General features: G+C 42.9%; 1 long non-coding RNA gene across 1 annotated transcript in view; it reads left to right on the top strand.

The window, feature by feature from the left end:
- The first annotated feature begins 219 nt into the window (after window positions 1–219).
- Window positions 220–21,186, top strand: part of LOC309339947 — a 48,074-nt gene continuing 27,107 nt past the window's right edge. The window contains exon 1 of the long non-coding RNA XR_014155689.1: window positions 220–253. This is a non-coding gene — a long non-coding RNA (uncharacterized lncRNA). The remainder of the gene's footprint in view (window positions 254–21,186) is intronic.

The following is a 21,186-nucleotide window of genomic DNA, read 5'->3' as shown; positions in this document are numbered from 1 at the left end:
CACCCAGATGCCTGACATTTTGTTCATTAGCATAGGCCTGCTTGATCACTGCAATGCAAGATAATTTTGTTAAGGGGAGATGATTGTCTCACCACATCATAATTGGATTTGGAAGACACATCTGCTGTTTTTCAAAGTGACATCTTTGAGACATTGAAAAGGCAACTTCCTAAAATGGCTTTCTCTGCCTTGACAGTACAGGTACAGTGAATAATTGTAGAATTGTAGAGTTGGAAGGGATCACGAGGGTCAAGTAGCCCAACTCCCACTGCAACGCAGGAATCTTTTGCCCAATGTGGGGCTAAAGCCCTAAGATGAATAGTCTCATGCTCTACCCACCAAGTATGGATCAACAGCACCGTTGCTTTCCAAAAAAAGAAATGTGGATCTTTGTCACAGCCATTTAGCTCACGTGATGAGAAATTATGCCCGGTATTTTGTTTATAAGACAGGATATGGTTCTCCTCACCCCACATGAGATGTGTGATAGGAGTTGCCCTTAGGATTCCATCAGATCTGTGAACTTCATCTCCCACACAACCTCTTGGCAAAGGTCAACTAGTACTGAACACAATGCCACACATACAACCGTTACCTGGAACAGGAAGCATTTGTGGTGGCTTTCCAGTGATAATAATAAGCTCATCACAAGAGAACATTAAAACAGAATCACTAAACCTGCAACTCAGCACACCGAACCCAGCTCTGCCAGGTGCTGTTCTCATGTCAGCCTTTTGAGAAACCGACTTGGTTTTGGCAGTGCCAAGGCAGTCCTAAAACTGGAGCTCTAAAACTTAGCTTCTGGTTGGCAGCCATTTAAGGGTTTTAGGTTGTGTTTTTCATCTCATTTTAATGTTTTAGTGATATATATAACTGCTCACCACTTAGGAGATTTTTGAAATATTAACTGGTTTATAAATGCTCTCATATGGCTGCTGAACTGCTTGCTTTGATGGATTACAAGACCAGCAGAGCTAATGTGTTCTGTTGCCTTTCATAAAATTGGAGCTGTGTTTATGAGCTGTTGTCAGATGGGTCCTTCCAGCCTTGTGATGCTGTGATCCTTAGCCTTGTTAGTGTGGCTATAAAGCAGGAGGGGGCAGAGTAGGGGAGATAAGGATCTGGGCCATTCATCAGCCCCTGAACATGCACCTACTATGCAAATGTGTGTGCATGCACAGCAGGCATCGTTATTGCACGGTATAATGCCCAGTCTTTTAGGATCTGCATGAATGCAGTACTATGCATGGTTTCCTGGAAGGAAACCAGTGAACTCAGGGATGCTTAATTCTGACTGCATAGGTTCATCTTCTTAAACAATGAACTTTAACAAAATCACATGAGCCATCCAAAATGCAACCTTTAGCTTATAATCTGAAATGCAAACAATCTTACAAAAAAGTGTCTCTATTTAAACTGCTAGCATGATGAAGAAACCTCATCATAAAAAGTGAAAGAAGTATTCAGCTGCGCTTGATTATTTTCCTCACTCTCTAACTTCCTCATTGCTAATTTGTCATGAAAAAGCCACAAAAAACCATGAAAACCTCATTGTCACCTTATTTATTTGTCTGTCAACTACACTGGTGTACTGGTAGATGATGTCATTGCATCTGCTCTGAAGAAAGTCCCAGAACTGCATTTCTCTTGCTCCCCCTTCACTTACTCCACAGATATAAAACCAAAATAAAACCTTGGATCAGCTACTGTAGCTAAAGTCTCTGCGGTTCTCCTCCAGTGAGCATATATATCCCCAGTTAAGTCTTGTTTATTGCAAAACTGCTCTCCTAACAACTCCTTGCATGCTTTTTATATGCCTAACTTACTAGTTAGAGTGCACAAAAGAACCTTGCCAATGATTTTGTAAACAAGGAGATTATACCTGGAAACTTCATACCATTCCGAATCGAGAACAGGACTGTGTCCAAGGGATTTGAGCTTATCAACAAAACTTTAACCACAACAAAACAAAGGCCTGTTCCAGTCTTTTTTCAAATCCATTGCAGCTATAATCTTCTTCAAATAATGGCTTTTATTTTTTACACATCTTTAAAATATAAAGCTAACTGAAGCTAGCTCAGACTTTTATTTTATCATTCTGCTTCCTTTGGACCTATGTAACATATGATACACAAACAAATGTAAATGAACCTGCCAGTTTCCTCTGGTTTTCCAGATGAATCTTGTTGTGTATTGAGTCAAAGGATTTTATATCTGTATTATTATTGTCTGTATTTGCATTAGGGTAAAGTAACTGCCTTTTGGTTCCAGAGGGTACAGCTACTATTGGTTCATTTAAGCTGCTGTATTTGGATCCTCTGTCTTAGTGGTTGCCTCCAAAAGGCAGGACTGTGATTGCCTGATATTGTTCCCTCCAAAATGTATCCCTTCTAGCTTGTTCCCTGTCCCTATAAATGTAGCTGTGATGGGATAATGAGCTGCTTGTGCGTAAAAGCTTGATCCCTCTGGGGTTTGGCTGGTCATCCAAACCGATGCACTAACGGAGCCCCCAAAGCATGACTCCGTCAGTCGCTGGTAGAATCTGACAGTGGGCGTCTACGGAATTTACGCCAACATAAAAGCTGTTTGACGGACATGCGCCTTCGTGACTCTCTGCGTGACAGTTTCCGGCGAAGGGTGGGAGTTCCCAACGGGGGTCCCGTTACCTCTCCACTACTCTCACTGGAAGCATCCCGGAGCCTCCCCTCCGCTGTGACTCCTGCACTCCCCCTGCTGGTTCCCTCTTCTGCTGCAGATTCTCTCCTATTCTCCTGGAGCCTGTCCACCACCTGTCTCTCCGATGGCAGTTCCCTGACAGTAGCTCTCCCCTCCTCAGGTTTCAGTCTTGTTGCTTTTAATAAAGAAGTGTTACTAGAGAACTGTCTCCAGCATATTATGTCAAGAGAGCTGAAATCACAAACCCCACGTCACAACAACTGGCGACGAGGATGGGATCCGGAATGCTGAGGAGCGGTTAAACGCAGCCCTGCCTCAGAGTCCGGATTGTAGCTAAGAACAAGACTCACTGGCCGGCTGAGAAGACGACCCTGCCCACAGGACAATGGAGAGTCCAAGGGTATTGGAGCCCTTCCAGCCATCAGAGCCCCACACATGGGAAGACTCCGTCGAACGCTTCGAGTTCTTCGCAGTGGCTCAAGGGATCACCGATGCCAGCAAAAGAAGGGCCACATTCCTGAGCTACTGTGGGCCTGAGATCTTCACGCTGGCCAAGGCATTGCTTGCTCCAGCGAAGCTAAGTGAGACATCTCTCAAAGATATTCTTGCCTGCCTAACAAGCCATTTAGCGCCTACTGAGACCAAGATGGCCCGGCGGATGGAGTTTCATAAGAGGCAGCAGCGTGCTGGGGAGTCTGTATCTGCATTTCTAGCTGAACTGCGGAAGCTCGCTCAGCACTGCGACTTCCAAGATCTGGAAGAGACTCTCCTGGATCGGTTTGTCGGTGGTCTGAGCAGCAAGAAAGCCAGAAGACGCATCGTGGCTAAAGAAGAGGTTGCCCTTGCTTCAGCCTTGAAGAGGCCACTGCCACGGAGAATTATGAAAGAGAGGAGCTTGATGCCAGTCGCAGGGCCCCTAAGCCACAGATAGAAGTTGTGCATGCCATGGACGAGCTAGAGGCTACTCCGAGCCAGAGCCCAGTCCGTGGGGTCAAGTCAGTGCGTCAGGCCTGCACAGTGCACAAAGATCACTGAGGCAGGTGCCCTGGTTGTGGCGGAAACCATGAGCGGAAGAGTTGTCGTTTCCGGGATGCTATGTGCCGGACGTGCGGAAAGACAGGTCACATCGCCAGGGTCTGTAGATCGGCGGCGTTGGGAGCGACAGGAGCACCTAGACTGGAGCATCGCAGATCGCCCACAGCAAACCATGTTCTAAAGGACTGCCACTACGTAACGGAGATCAACGGGAGGGTCGTGCAGTTTCCAGCGCAAGGCAAGGCACACGTCAAGGTGAAGATTGAGGGTCAGCTGTGCGACATGGAGGTGGACTCCGGATCTGGATTCACTATCGTGTCGGACCAGACCGTGAGGACATTCTTCCCCAGGGGTAAGTTGCCCCCTCTGGAGCCCTTCCCGGCAACTTTGCAGTCATACTCAGCGGGCCACATCCATGTCATGGGAATGTGTGCCGTGAGAGTACAGTTCCGGGACAAACAGGCGGTACTCAAACTTGTGATTGCGAAGGGCAGTCGCCCCAGTCTCCTGGGCACTGACTGGTTCCCCGCCCTGGGACTGAGTATATCAGGGCTTAATTCAATCCAAACCTGCCCTGAGATGAGCGAGGCATTATGCAAAGAATTTGCTGGTCTCTTTAATGGAAAACTGGGTTGTTATAAAGGGCCCCCAGTTGACTTCGAATTGGACCCTGGGGTGGCCCCAATCCGACTCAAACCAAGGCGAGTGCCATTTGCACTGCAACCCAAGATTGAAGCAGAGCTGGATAAATTGGTCAAGCAGGGAGTTCTCTCACCCGTGGACTCCGCTAAGTGGGAGACTCCAATCGTCACGCCCCTTAAAGCAAATGGGGAAGTCAGGATCTGTGCTGATTACAAATGTACTATCAATAAGGCACTCAGGGGAAACTCATACCCCATTCCAGTCATATCACATCTGTTGGCTAAACTGGCTGGGGGCAAGGTGTTCGCCAAAATTGACCTGGCACAAGCTTACCAACAGCTGCCAGTAACCCCACAATCAGCGGAAGCACAGACTATTGTCACACATAAAGGGGCGTTCAGAGTTAACAGATTACAATTTGGAGTTTGTGTGGCCCCAGGGATTTTTCAAGGGCTCATGGAACGCCTGTTAAGAGGTCTGCCGGGGGTCTTGCCATTTTTTGATGACGTTTTGATTGCTGGAAAAGACCCACAGGAACTGGTTGCGCGTGTCCGTGCAGTGTTGCTCAAGTTCAAGGAGGCGGGGTTGCAACTAAAAAAGGAAAAATGCAGTTTTGGGGTGCCAACTGTGGAATTCTTGGGGTTTAAAATTGATGCATCAGGCATCCACCCCACAGATGCTAAGGTTAAGGCCATCATCGAGGCACCACGACCACAGAACAAGACGGAGTTGCAGTCATTCCTGGGACTTATTAACTTTTATCATTCATTCTTACCCCAGAAAGCTTCGGTAGCTGAACCATTACATAGACTGTTGCAGAAAAAGAATGTGTGGCGATGGGGGCAGGAGCAGCAGAAGGCTTTTGACTCCTTGCGAGGAATGCTGAGTAGCAAGAGCGTCCTTGCTCATTATGATGAATCGAAGCCGCTGGTCCTGGCATGTGATGCCTCTCAATATGGCCTGGGGGCGGTGCTGAGTCATAGGGAACCGGATGGGTTGGAAAAGCCCATCTCTTTCTTTTCTTTTCTTTTTATAAATATTTATTAAAATTTTTAAATATAAATGCACAAATAATAAACAATCTTATTTCTGTCACAAGCATAATTTCATCACTTCTTTGGACTCCCTCGCATCTCCCGCTCCCATTTACATCGTTAAAAGTTTTTTCCAAACAAATTATCAACTTGTTTACAATCTCATGTCCACTCATTCAAATATAATCTAGCACTTTTTCCAAAAAATTTTATATTTTCTTTAGTCTCACTTATCATCAAATTTAAATCTAATTTAGTGGTGGCCAATTTTTTATAATCTAGCATCCTTCTTAACATTCAACCAAATGACAATGTTTTTGTAGATACATCTTGAATTTCTCCCAGTCTTCCTCCATCTTCTCTTCTCCCAGATCACGGATTCTGCCAGTCATCTCGGCCAGTTGCATATAGTCCATCAGCTGCATCTGCCACTCTTCCAGTGTGGGTAGATCTTGAGTTTTCCAGTTTTTTGCGATGAGTATCCTTGCTGCCGTTGTTGCATACATAAAGAATGTTCGGTCCTTCTTTAGCACCTTCTGGCCGACAATACCCAGAAGGAAGGCCTCTGGTTTCTTAGTGAAGGTATACTTAAATACCTTTTTCAGCTCATTATATATCATTTCCCAGAAGACCTTCACCTTAGGGCATGTCCACCAGAGGTGAAAGAATGTTCCTTCATTTTCTTTACATTTCCAACATTTATTATCAGACGAATGGTATATTTTGGCAAGTTTAACTGGGGTCATGTACCATCTATATATCATTTTCATTACATTTTCCTTCAGAGCATTACATGCAGTGAAGTTCAGCCCAGTGGTCCACAACCTTTCCCAGTCCTCAAACATAATGTTATGCCCAATGTCCTGTGCCCATTTTATCATGGCCGATTTAACCATTTCGTCTTGTGTATTCCATTTTAACAGCAAGTTATACATTCTAGATAGTACCTTAGTCTTTGGTTCTAACAATTCTGTTTCTAACTTCGATTTCTCCACCTGGAACCCTAACTTTTTGTCATTTTTAAAAACTTCTTTAATCTGAGCATAATGTAACCAGTCTCGCACCTTATCCTTCATTTTCTCCAAACTCTGCAATTTCCAATTGTCTCCATCTTTTTCTAATATTTCCCAATATTTTGGCCATTTGGCCTCCATATTGGGTCTTTTTCGGGCCTTAGCCTCCAGAGGTGAAAGCCACCTTGGAGTTTTATTTTCCAATAAGTCTTTATATTTTGTCCAGTCATTAAACACTGCTTTCCTGACAATATGGTTCTTAAAGGCCTTATTGATCTTAACTTTGTCATACCATAAGTATGCATGCCAACCAAAAGCATTGTTAAAACCTTCCAGGTCCAGTACGTCAGTGTCTTCGAGAAGTAGCCAGTCTTTTAGCCAGCAGAAAGCTGCGGCTTCATAGTACAACTTTAAGTCTGGCAGGGCAAAGCCCCCTCTTTCTTTCGCATCTGTTAATATCTTAAACTTAATTCTGGGCTTTTTGCCCTGCCAGACAAATTTAGATATATCTTTCTGCCACTTCCGGAAGCACTCCGTTTTGTCCACAATCTGTAGTGTTTGAAACAAAAATAACATTTTTGGCAATACATTCATCTTAATAGCAGCAATTCGGCCTAACAAAGAAAGCTTCAATTTTGTCCAACTATCCAAGTCTCTCTTAATTTCAGACCAACATTTTTCATAGTTATCCTTGAATAGACTCAGATTTTTTGCTGTTATGTTTACCCCTAGGTACTTTACCTTTTTAACCATAGTTAGTTCTGTTTCTCTCTGAAACCGTTCTGACTCTGTATCTGTCAAATTTTTTCCCAGCACCTTGGTTTTCTGTTTGTTTAATTTAAATCCCGCCACCCGACCAAAGTCCTGAATCAATTGTAATACTCTTTTCGTACTAGATTCTGGCTCCTGCAGGGTCAAAACTAGGTCATCTGCAAAAGCTTTAAGTTTGTATTGTTTCGCTCCGACCTGAATCCCTTCCACCAACCGGTCCCCTCTGATCATGTTCAAGAGCACCTCCAGAACCGAGATAAATAACAGAGGGGAGATCGGGCAGCCTTGTCGTGTTCCTTTTTCAATTTTGAACTCTTCTGTAACCACATTGTTAACTATCAATTTGGCCTTTTGTTCTGAATATATTGCATCAATCCCATTCTCAAACCCCCGTCCCACTCCCATTTCTTTTAAATTTCCCTTCATAAATTTCCAAGAAATATTATCAAAGGCCTTCTCCGCATCTATAAAAATTAACACTGCTTTTGTATTTATGTCTGTTTGCAAAAGTTCCAAAATGTCAATAATGTTCCTAGTATTGGCAAACATATGTCTACCTGGGAGAAAGCCTGCCTGGTCTTTATGAATTACTTCATTAAGAACTCTTTTAAGTCTACTTGCCAAAATGTCTGCAAATATTTTGTAATCCACATTCAGAAGGGAGATGGGACGATAGTTTTTGAGTTGTGTCTTTTCAGTTTCAGATTTTGGTATCAATGTGATAAAAGCTTCCTTCCACGATTCCGGCGCCCTCTTCCCCTCCATAATTTCATTACAGACCTCCATCATTGGTTGGATCAGATAGTCTTTTAATGTCTTATAATACTTGGAAGTCAGGCCATCTGGCCCTGGAGATTTGCCCAGTTGCATGTTCTGAATGGCTTGTTCAATCTCTTGTTGTGTTATTTTGTTGTTCAGGATTAATCTGTTTTTTTGTGACAACTTTGTTAGTCCATTTCTTTCCAAAAATTGTTTAATCTCAGCCTCATCTTGCGGCCCTTGAGTGTATAATTTTTTGAAGTATCTCTGGAAGCACTTTCTAATTTCCATGGGGTTCTGAATGTTTCTTCCTTCAATTTCTAGATTTGTAACTGTGTTTAATTTCTGTCTCTTCTTCAACTGCCAAGCAAGCAGTTTCCCACATTTATTCGCCAATTCAAAAGTTTTTTGTTTCATTAATTTAATCTTCCATTCTATTTCCTGGTTTATCAATTTGGAATATTGTGCTTGGTATAGTTTAATTTCTCTCAGAATCGGCTGTGACTTCGGATTTGATCTTAATTTCTTCTCCAATTCTTTAATTTTCTGCAAGATCTTATCTTTCCTTTCATTTTGTGTCCTTTTCTTTACGGCGTTCTGTTGTATCAAGAACCCCCTCATCACAGCTTTGCTTGTGTCCCAGATAGTTCTTTTTTCCACCGTAGTGTTCATATTTATCTCGAAGTAATCCTTCAGAGTTTTTTGGGCCTTCTTAATAATCTCCTGGTCTCTAAACAAGTTGTCATTCATCTTCCATCTAAAGGAGCCGGTTGGCAAAAGTGTCATATCCATCTTCAGCGCATTATGGTCGGAGCAGGTCTTTGGGCAGATTTCCACTTTTCTAACCTTGGGTGCCAGACCTCTAGTTATCCATATTTGGTCGATTCTTGTCCAAGTCAGCTGGGCTTCAGAGAAGAATGTTCCCTCTCTTCCCAGGGGGTTCTTAGTTCTCCAAATGTCAATCCAGTCCATATTGTCTGTCATTTTAAAAAAGGTCTTTGGTAGTCTGCCGTCTTTTGAAACATTTTGGTTTTGTGAATTATCCATGTTAGTCGATACGACCCCATTCATATCTCCCATCATAATGAGGTTGTTGTAGTCCAGATAGTCCAGCATAATCTCATGCAACTTCTTATAAAATTCCGATTTCCCGTCATTTGGTGCATAAATTCCTAGTATCAGAATCTTTTCTCCTTGATGTTGTATCTCAATTGCTAATATTCTTCCATGTTCATCTTTGAATAAAAATTTAGGTGACAGGCTCTCTTTTGCATATATCACCACTCCTCGCTTCTTTACTCTGTCCGAAGATATAAATTCTTGACCAAGTCTTTTGTTTATTAACACCTTTCTATGGAGCCTAGTCACATGTGTTTCTTGTAAGCAAATAATGTCCAGTTGTTCTTTTTTTAATATATGAAAAATTTTCCTCCTTTTTTCCGGGATGTTACAGCCATTAATATTCCAACTCAAAAGTTGCAGAGACATCCTGAGTAAATCTGGTTATTTTTCGAGGGGTGGTACCTTATTTGAAGGATCTTCAGGGTCCAAGGGTGCAGGTACCTCTGGTGTTTCAGGCCCTGGAAGTTGATCAATTCCTTTGTGAAGGTCCTCTCCGTGTACGTTCAGAAATTTATCTCTATCTTCCAATGTTCTGATTTTGATCTTCTTCCCTCTAAAGGTGAAAGATAATCCTTGAGGGAATTCCCACCTAAAGATGATTGAGTTGTTCCTTAGCAATCTTGTCAGCTCCAAATAGTTAGATCTAAGATCCAACAGTTGTTTAGGAATATCCTTGTAAATCTCAATTCTTTTGTCCAAAATGTCCAGTGACTTTCCGTAGTGTAGGCCCAAAATCTTGTCCCTTTCCTCCTTTGACCTCAATATTATCAAACAGTCTCTGGGCTTCTCTTTCTTTATAAGTCTTCCAAGCCTGAAAGCTGAAACAATTTTAAAATCCTTTTCCTCTAAGCTCCAAAATTTGGAGAATTCTTTGGTCAAAAACTCAGCTAGGTTGCCTTCTTCCACTTCTGGTATTGCCCTTATCCTTAAATTGCTCTCCCGGTTCCGCAGTTCAATCATAGATAGATAGGTCTGGTGTTCACCTACTTGTTTGCAGAGTGGTCTTACCTCTTGTTCTAAATTTTCAAGTTTTTGGCTGGTATCTTCAGCCAATTTCCGATTTCCCCCTGCAGCCTCCTTCAATTCTCCAATTGCTTGAGTATTCTGTGCAACTTGTCCAGATAATTTATTTAAACATTCTGTGTTTTGGTCAATTTTATATGTTTGCTCAGGAAAAGCCCATCTCTTTCTATTCCCGTACGTTGTCGCCCACGGAGCGCAACTATGCTCAAATTGACAAAGAGGCGCTTGCAATTGTGGCAGGAATCAAAAAGTTCCATGATTATGTGTACGGTCGCCATTTCTCCATTGAAACGGACCACAAACCACTGTTGGGGTTGTTCAACCCGAACAAACAAATGCCACAAATTCTCTCCCCCAGAATGTTGCGTTGGTCTATATTCCTGAACGGGTTCCAGTACACCTTGACCCATGTGCCGGGAAAACGGTTGTGCCACGCTGATGCGCTGAGTCGATTGCCCCTTCCTGGCGGGAGCAATGAGGATCCTGCTCCAGCGGAGCACATAATGATGCTGGAAACACTTCCGGGGGCTCCTGTAACGGCTACTGATATTGCTGAGAAAACGAAGAAAGATGCTGTTCTCTCCCGTGTGCTCACTTGGGTGGGGAGGGGGTGGGCAGGTGGTCCTCATGAAGACAAATTCAGGCCTTATGCGACAAGGCAGCACGAGTTATCCATGCATAAGGGTTGTCTCCTGTGGGGAGATAGGGTGATCATCCCAGCACCACTGAGAAACAGGGTTCTTGAGACGCTTCACATGGGACACCCGGGAATGGTCAGGATGAAGTCGCTAGCCCGATGTTATGTGTGGTGGCCTGGAATGGACCAGAACATAGAACAATGGGTACGAACATGCAAGGCATGCCAAGAGGTGCAGCCAGAAGTGGCCAGAGCACCAGTTCACTGGTGGGAGCAGTCCAGATCTCCCTGGAGCTGGCTGCACTTAGATTTTGCTGGGCCATTCCAGGGGAAGGTCTTTTTGGTTATCGTCGATGCATATTCCAAATGGTTAGAAGTGGCGATGGTCCCTAGCATGGCATCAGCTGCCGTAATCAAGGTGTTGAGGCAGCTGTTTGCAACCCATGGGTTACCTGAGACCATTGTATCAGATAATGGGGCAGCTTTTGTATCCCAGGAATTCAGGGCATTCTTGGCTGATAACTTCATAAGGGGGGTCACATCCGTGCCCTTTCACCCATCCTCCAATGGGCAGGCGGAGCGCATGGTAAGAACAGCCAAAGAATCCATTGCGCGCTTAATGGAGGGTAACTGGTCAGCTCGCATTGCGCGAATGTTATTTTTGCAGCATGCGACGCCGTGTACTACGACGGGCAAGTCGCCAGCTGAGCTGCTCTTGGGTAGAAGATTGGTAACGGTGTTGGATTATGTCCACCCGGATAAAATGCCAAACCGTAATTCAAGAGCAAACCCCCAGGCTGAGACTGACACAACAAGGTATTTCGCCCCTGAAGATCTGGTCTGGGTGAGGAACTATTCACAAGGTTCGCGGTGGGTGGCTGGTGTGGTCACCCGGGCCAGTGGACCTGTGTCCTATTATGTGACCTTGGAAAATGGGCAAGTTTGGAAGAGACATATAGATCAGCTGAGGCGCCGGGCGCTCAGCAGGGAGGAGTCTGATAATTCATCCCTGGCTAACGACGCAGAGCTGCAAGACCAGAGTGAAAATGGCCCAGAGGTGCAATCACCAGGGGCTTCAGCAAATGAACCAGGGTCTGCTGGTGCTCAGGATGATGAGGTACAGGTAGGGGACCCTGAGATGTCTGGGACTCCATCTGTTCCTGACGAAACCCCTATAGCAGCCCCCCTACCACTGGTGACACCCAATCCAGAACCGGCAACACCTGTTGTCAGGAGATCAAGTAGAAGTTGTAGGACCCCACAGTACCTGAGAGATTACGTCTGCTGTGCTCACTAGGGGGGGAGGGGTGTTGTGTATTGAGTCAAAGGATTTTATATCTGTATTATTATTGTCTGTATTTGCATTAGGGTAAAGTAACTGCCTTTTGGTTCCAGAGGGTACAGCTACTATTGGTTCATTTAAGCTGCTGTATTTGGATCCTCTGTCTTATTGGTTGCCTCCAAAAGGCAGGACTGTGATTGCCTGATATTGTTCCCTCCAAAATGTATCCCTTCTAGCTTGTTCCCTGTCCCTATAAATGTAGCTCTCCCCTCCTCAGGTTTCAGTCTTCTTGCTTTTAATAAAGAAGTGTTACTAGAGAACTGTCTCCAGCATATTATGTCAAGAGAGCTGAAATCACAAACCCCACGTCACAACAACTCTCATAATTTTGGAACCCTGTGGTGGTCATGGAAGTAGCTGGGAAGACAAATGGACAAATCTCTCAATTTCTCTCAGTTTCTTGTTTTTCCATTCGTCTGTTCTCCACATTTCTGCATCATTTTGTGATTTTTTCTTTAAAAAGACCTCATAAAACTCAATCATAATTTTAGTGCAATCCGCCCCCTCCCCTGCAATACATAAATGTTGGGATGCAATTTTACTTCATACATTTTCAAGCATTTTCCCATCATATAATTCATTTTATATCTCCCCCCCCCCCCATAATAATATACAGTCGTACCTTGGTTTTCGAACAGCTTAGTTCTTGAATGTTTTGGCTACTGAATGTCGCAAACCTGGAAGTGACTGTTCCAGTTGGCGAACTATTTTTGGAAGCCAAACATCTGATGGGACTTCCAGAGCTTCCTGTAGCCAATCAGAAGCTACGCTTTGGTTTCCGGATTCCATTCTGCTTGCAAGGTACAACTGAATATGTGTTTTGCATATACTTTCCTTTAATATACACTCTTTTGTACAAATAATTTCATTGGAAAACTGCATCTCCAAATTTGGAGAAGTGCGATTTTCAAAGGATAGCTGTGCTTCAGTTCGTGTATTGATTCAGAAAGTATGAAGTAGTTGCATTAAAATCCTGACTGGGTAGAGTAAATGTTGAATGCTCCTCTTATCTTTTAATTGTGGCCTTTTCCTTGAAAAAAGGTCATTGAGTTTTGGTTTCATTCATTTAAATGCAATTGGGCCCTATTATCACTGAAATATGGGAGTTGGGTTACATAATTTTTTTAAAAAAATTAATGCTATCATATGCCACAATAAATTCTCAAAAGCACTGATTTTGGGTAGAAAAGGAATTTGCAAGCTTCATAAGCTTGAAATTATAGACACTACTGATACCCATTTTTTCACAATTCCATTGAATGCCTTGGTTTTCCAGCTCTGAGCAGTTTATGTTCTAAGATTCAAGGCAGGATGAAGAAGGCAAGGAGAGATGCCTGAGAAATTAGACCTGAAACAAAGAAAGTGACCCATACCAGGTACAGATCAGAATGAAGTTAGGCATTGGATTCCACACTTCCCTGACTGTTGCAGTCTAAAATAAAGGAACAAAATGTATTTTAACACGCACCTTTTGAGATCCAGTATGTTTTGAAATGTGTATTTTAAGAAAAAAGACTATCAAAAATATGTATTTAGATACATTTTGTGCTGATTCCCTCACCCCAAATGCAGTCTAATGCAGAAATGGAACAGAATGGACTTATAACTGAACACATATGAAAGCAACTTGGACTAAAAATAGATTGATTTGTCCATCCCTCAAGGAAGGGGCAAGAAGTAAAGAATGAGCATTTAGTGAGTTCTAGAAGGGTATAAGGACTAAAGAATTGTGCTTCACATAAAAACTGGGTTTGAGGAGGGATCTGAAGGAAGACAGAGAGATGACTTCATGAAGCTGGGCAGGGTGACATAAAACAAATTCAGGTGCAGGGCTTTCTATGAAATTTAGCAATGACACCTGTGGCTTACAATTAGAGATATTGTAAAAATCTGTTGAAAATGGACTAGCAGGCAAATTTCCTTTCTTTTGCTCATTCAACGCCCATCATGAAACACTCTTTTCACCTTAGTTCTCTACAACAAAAGTTTTTTTAAAAACTTTTTTTAAAAAAACTTTAGACATGCAAACTTAATATGTAAGTATTGCTTTGCAATGTACATTATTTTCCTATTAATGGGTATGTAATTGCTGCTGTCCCAACAGTTGCTTCATTGTTGTTCTTTTGTCTGACATGTTATGGGTTGACTTTGTGTAAGTTGTTTCATTGTTAGAAGCAGCCTATATGCAATGAAGTTAAAATTCTAACCGTGTCTACTCAAAAGTAAACTCCACTGAATTCAGTGGGGCTTACTTCCAGGTACATGGAATAGTTCATTGTTGTTCTTTTCATATCATCTCTTGTTTTAATCTCTTTAGTTATCCATAGGTTCTATCTGTGCTTCTTAAGTAAAGTCTAAGCCTCTTTGTTAATGTGGGGAGAAACATCTTTATTTGGATCCATCCCCTAAATAAAACTTTGCTTTCAAATCTTTTCCCATGCTAAGCCAAATCCCAAAACATTTAAAGCATAAATTAGCTTCACCATTATCTTTCAGCTGAGAAACGTATGACCATTTTCTGAATGAAATATACATTTATGAAATAAAATGTTGCAGTAAAAAAGGGCTTGTATGTGGTTAAATAGCATTGCAACTGAGTGAAGGGTGATTAATTCAATCCAGGACACAAAGAGCAAAACATCCAACTGTCCCTCCCTGGTGCCTAAATAACACAAAGGAGACAGGATGGTAGGTTTAGACTGAACTGTGAAATCCAGTTACAGATAGGTAGCCGTGTTGGTCTGCCATAGTCAAAACAAAACAAATTCCTTCCAGTAGCACCTTAAAGACCAACTAAGTCAGTTCTTGGTATGAGCTTTCGTGTGCATGCACACTTCTTCAGATACACAGCTAGTGTAATCAGTAGTGTGAAATCCAACTAGTGAATCAGACTGCAATCCAAACCCCACTGATCTGGGAGTAAGCAAATAGGACTTACTTCTGAGTAGATGTTGCCGCTGCCCTCCACCTCAGCTAGCAAGGCCCAGTGGCCAGAGGTGATGGGCATTGTACTTCAGCAACATCATGAGGGTAACACATTGGTCAGCCATGCTAGAGGATTCGCTACAGGAACTGGAACTGGAACAACTAGGCTGACTGTGTTTTACTTCCGAGAAATGTGCACCCCACAGTTTTGCTGTGGAGTTCAGGTGCCCTGTGCCTTCCCTTCAGCATTGGCATCTGGCCCACCAATAAACTGCATTTTTAAACTGCATAAAAGTTAAAAGATGTCCAAAACGTGTTATTTTCTTATGGTTCTGGAAATCACATTTTCAAATGTAACTGTGTGTGTGTTCTGCTGGTATATGTGCACATTAAGAACGTCCGCTTCAGAGGTGATAAGGGCATATCCAAATCTGTTTTTCATCTTATTTTCGGACAGCTTTTGCCTGGAAATCCATAGAAGATAATGCCAGAACCAAAATGCATGAATATTACCTTATTAAAAAGTAGCTGGTACTTGCATTTCGAAGGATAGTCTGAGACACTCCATTCAGCTGTTGGGGGAGAAATTCCATTCAACATTACTGAAGGTGTCGGCTGGGAGAGGTAACACAGCAATCCTCAATTTTTCACTAAATGTTTTCTCTATGCCCTTATATTTTATATATCCATTTCCTTTTCTTGATTTTATTCCTGGATAATCCAATTATACCAGATAATGTAATTTTAGTAGCACACTTTGGGGTGGGGAAGCCAAATCTTTATATCAATATCTTTATAACAATATCTTTATATAACAAATAGTGACAAAAAACTAGCAGTGAAGCCTTATAAAACAATTATTTATCTAAGATATATTATGAGAAACAGAAGAAAGTATTAAAAGTTAGAAATACATAATTTTGCCAAAGGCTTCATAAAATTCTATTTTATAACCCATTAGAAGGGAAGAGTTTCATTTTGTCTTCAAAATTTCTCCAGTACTCCAGATATAGATACAGAACAATTGGCTCTGTAGTCATTATTTTGTCATTTCTCCTTTCAATTTCTTTATCTTAATTTTTAGGCAATCTTATGTTCCAGCCTGAACAAAACTGGTGCTTGCGAGCAACCTCTAGAATCAGCACTAATGTTGCACAAAATGCCAACATTCACTACAGAAAAGTCTCTACCATTGGCAAATCTTCCCAAATTTTGCAGCTCTGGCTCATAGTGTGACAAGCATGGGGCACAGGTGTGCATTCATTTCACATTTAATTTAAAATTGAACCGAATGGGCACTGTCATTCTGGGGGGGGCAATAAATATTGTTTGTAGTATCCAACTTGTACCCATTTGCTATTCCTTCAGGGCTGGGCCTGTTTTCCTTACCCCCGTTGTGCTCAGTGAGTGGATTTTGATGGCTCCTTTTGGCATTTAATTTTCTTTCAGTACCTTAGCCTTTGCCGCACCCTGGGGAGTCCAAAAAAATAATGGCTGCCAGTGGAAGCCACCATTTCTTAATTGTGGAGTTATTTATTTAGGTAATTTTGTAAGGGACGAGACTGTTGTAGCTTTAAGAAATATGGTTCATTCACATATTTACACCCAGGTTTGGAGGGAGTCCAGATCTTACAGCATGGTCATCTCAAGAGGGGCAGAGCAGAGCTGGACTCCAAGGCATCTCTCCCAGCCAGCCTTCCGGCAGCTGCCCAAGATCGTTCTTTCTTTGTTCTCCCTTTTTCTTCCCAGCACACCTTGCTCTGAAGACTCTTTTCCTGACACCTCAAACACCCCCAGCACCATGGCAACCTCTGTCTGCCTAGCCCCAAAATTCCTCCTAGTTGGGCAATCAACACCTTTTGTCATATTAATGCCTTTATCCCAGGTGAGATCCTGGCATGGAAAGAAAGCTTAGCCTGTCTTTTCCCACTGGCCTTCAATCTTCCCTTCAATACTCCAAATAATAAAAATCCTACCATTTATTAATTTATAGAGTTTAGCGCCCCCCCCAATCTACAACAATCATAGAATTGTAGAGCTGGAAGGGACTCTGAGGGTCATCCAGTCCAACCCTCAGCAGTGCAGGAATGCTGCCCACAGCCATGGGCTCAAACCCCCCACCTTCTGGTTAACAGCCAGTGCACTGAGCCATTGCGCCTCCTGCTCCCTTATTCAGCAGTCTTATTCCATTAAAAGTAGATTGGAATAGCCAAGTCTTTAAATCCATTGCAAAACAGCCAGAGAGGGATAAAAGATGCTCTGGAAGGATACAATGTCTGTGGCATTCTGAGAAATTAGCATGGTAGTTGGAAGGACTGGTAGTCAAAACCAGCTCTGCTTGCTCCACAAGGGGCAGAAATAAAATGTTCATGCAAAAGGGAAAAACAAAACATAGAATGAGTAAAGAAGCAAATGAGTGATCAAACAAACACTTTTTAAATAAAAGAACAAAACAAAACAAACAAGGTCTAATAACTGAAATTAATTGAATATTGAAACAAACAGAAAATCTTGTGGATACCTTACATGGGGCAAAACTGATTTTCTAACATCAGAGACCCCTTAGATAATTCCAGAAAAGACTTCCACTGGTGCAACACTCTTCCCCCTGCATACTGGTGCAAGGAGATGAACCCTGGTCTTTTTTTGAACTGGTGTGCAGGTAGGAAGGTGGGTAAAGTTCAGGACCTTTCTGCTTTGAGACCACTCTCTATTAGTGTATATGTTTCCCTGTGAAAAAGGGGGACTATGGCCACACTGAAGCCCCTCTGAGAAGAACCCAAGCAGTGGGAGAACAAAAGGATGCTCTTCTAGATCTGTCTGCCTGACATTTTGCCCCAGTATCTGGTACTCAGCTATATGCTCCCTCTGCATATGGAGCTTCTTCTTTCTATCTCGGCTCATTATACCATCATCTAGTGGCCTTCAATGGGCAGCTTGCAAGTGTGGGCTTATGGTCTGCCAGCATTCCCAGGGAAAGCCATTTATGAAAAAATACTTCTTTGTCAAGCCTTACAGAACTGTGGTGACTCAATTGGCGGCCAACACAACTGCAGGAAACACGGTGTCTCCTGGAGAAAGCAGCCTTCACATGCAGTGCCTTTGCTCAAATGTAACAATTGCAGAGCTGGTGTGCTTGATGCTGGCTTAGTTTATGCTGAACTTGCTTTATTCTACTTTCTTGTGTGTAGGATTGCTCCCTTACTTGATTTCTGTGCAAGTTCCCAGGAGCACTTTTTAAATGGGAGGAGGCATTGGCCAATAATAGTTAAGCAACATCTTCCTCATCAATAAAAGTAAATTGGTCACCTCCACACTTCCAAGATGCACCTTCTCTTAGTGCATCTTAGAAATCCTTGAAAACTTGCTTTAATGTTTTTCATTACTGATACAATTGTTTTTTGCAATGGGGGTAGGAAGCACAACTATAAGTGCCACACACCTCAGTTCCTTAGCAGCAAACCTATCTCACCCTGACTGTGTCAGAAGAGACTCCACCTTGCCTGCCAGCCAATCCATCGTTCCAGCAACTGGTATAAGCAACCAACTCACGGGAGGATCCTTCTAGCAAATAGAGCAAGGCTCCAACATGAAGATGCATAACCAGGAGAATGCGGGGCACCTTTGCTGGCCCAGGCATTTGATCACTTCTGGATTGGGGCTGAAATGCCAAGGGGGCGCGTAGGTCCCCTGGGGGAGGTTCCTTAGGAAGCTGCCCTGTTTGCTACACTGCCAAGACCATCAGTGATTACGGGGCAAAGGTCTTAGCTCCCAATGTCCCAACCAAACGGAGAGTGTATTAACTCTGCTCTTAAACTGGCAGGTGTTTTGATCATTGAATAATTAATCAATTCAAAGTTTAATTGAATTTTATGTCATTTTTATATATTGATGGAGATGTGTTGGTCTACTTCTCTTCAGAATCAATCCCCCAATGATTAAAAAGGGTAAAAAATAATGACTTCTGCTATCAGTGTTGCTACAGGCATAAATATATAATATACATTTTAAATGAATCATATAAAACAAAGAAAAAACAGGATTAGTGTTTGTTTTTGTTTCATTAGAACCAGCCATAATGTGCCCCATAATGTGCCAAAATAACTGAATTTGAAGCTTTAAGTAATGTACAGCATAGATCAAATATGAGAAGCTATCTTTGAAAAAAAATACTAAAAGGTATAGAAAATCAATGTCTGCTGCGAAGTGGATTTTCATGCCTTTAAAGAGTATATTGTCAACCAAGACCAGCCTAAATGCCAGGTTCATAATACCATATACCACGACTGATGGATTGCACATTCCATTTTGTGTGGCAAGAGTCTCAAAAGAAAAACCTGCAAAAGACAGGACTGGGAATATATTTATTCCAGTTTCTATCATGTCCCATATCTAGAGTTTAGGCTAGATAAGACTGGTAGCACAATGGAAACAGCAGTGTGGAGACACCTGCTGAAATGAAAAGAAAACACACACACACACATTTACTGTTCCTTAGTCCTAGCTATAAAAAGCCAACCCAAGCTAAAGTCTTTCATTGATGAGCCTCTAGAGAAAGCAAATCCAGAACTGTGGGGAAATGTATTTGTGCTTATTAAAATTTAGGGTTTACCGACACTTCCTCTTTTCCCACTATTTTCCCCTTAGGGAAATTGACTCTTTAGTGCTCAATCAGAGCAAATAGCAATCTTAGTTTTTTCCAGATTGACGTTTGCTCTGATTTAGCACTAAAGAGTGGGTTTTCCACAGGAAACAAGTGGGACAAGGGGGAGCCTGCTTAGACCCATGCTTTCCAGGCATGGGGCAAGTGAATCCATTGGCTGAGTGGTTTAGACCACAGCGCCACTGATTGGAAGGTCAGCAGTTCAAATCCGCACAACGGAGTGAGCTCCCATTGCTCTGTCCCAGCTTCTGCCAACCTAGGAGTTCAAAAGCCCGCCAGTGCAAGTAGATAAATAGGTACCGTTGCGGTGGGAAGGTAAACAGTGTTTCCGTGTGCTCTGACTTCCATCACGTTGTCCTGTTGCTGGCCACATGACCCAGAAAGCTGTCTGTAGACAAATGCCAGTTCCCTTGGCCTGAAAGTCAGATGAGCGCTGTACCCTATAGTTGCCTTTGACTGGACTTCACCATCCAGGGGTCCTTTACCTTACCTTTACCTTGTTAGCTGAGACGGGTCTGAAAGGTTAGACTGAGAGGCAGTGGCAGGCCCAGGATCACCCAGCGAGCTTCCCAGCCAAGTGGGGATTTGAACCGTGGCCTCCCAGGTCCTAGCAGAGCACTCCATCCACTGCACCTGAATGAGTGATGGAGTTCTCAAATCAAAGTCCCATCCATCAAGGTTAAAGCAAATGTGAGTGATTTTTCAGTGCCTCTCAGGGCAGGGGGCATATTGAAAACCCTCAGGGCTGTCAGACGTGGAGGAGAATCAACCCCCAAGCCCTGAGAATGCAGGTGCCAAAAGGTCTGGGCCTGGGCTGATGAGCAACAACAGATGACAGAATCCTGCCGTCATAGATGGTGCTTAGCATAGCATAGAAAGAAGACACAATGAGGCAGCGAGTATTTTCATAATAATGGAGGGCAGCTCCTTCGAACCTCTCTCCTCCGGTAACTTTTTTTATTCTCCTTTGTCCTCCTAGCCGCATGGCCGTTTGGCAAAATCTCACGTTACATGCCTGGTCAAGGTTTGACACTCCCCTCACCATATAAGGTAATCATTGCCCAGAGGAAACACAACTCCATTTAAGTCAATACATTCCTATATGGTTGTAAAGCTCAGAATGCTGGTCAGCCGAGGTCAGGAGGCACCCTGCAGTATTTACAAGCCTCGGCCTTGGCTTTATGACTCCCACATGCCCTCTTTCTTTATTTTATTAATCAGAATCATATATGTCAGTACCAATACGGTTATAACGAGCGCGATGGGCTACTCTTGTAAGGCCAGGAGCAGGCCGCTGACCGGAGAACCATGCAGTACATATAGAGATTAAAGAAGGAATACACTGTATACAGCAACACAAAATAACACAAATAACTACTATAATGATCACTAAAATCAATAAATGTCGAAGCCAACTTCCATCCGGAAGCCAAGAATATAACCATGCCCATGGATCAACGGAAGGAGGGGGGGCAAACGGATTGTGGGCTACCATGGTTTCCATATGATCAATCGTTGCAGATATGCTGACGTTATTATCAGGA

This window comes from Podarcis erhardii, assembly GCF_964252035.2.
Source record: "Podarcis erhardii genome assembly, chromosome: 4".
NCBI lineage: Eukaryota > Metazoa > Chordata > Lepidosauria > Squamata > Lacertidae > Podarcis > Podarcis erhardii.
This window is presented reverse-complemented; position numbering and strand designations above follow the sequence as displayed.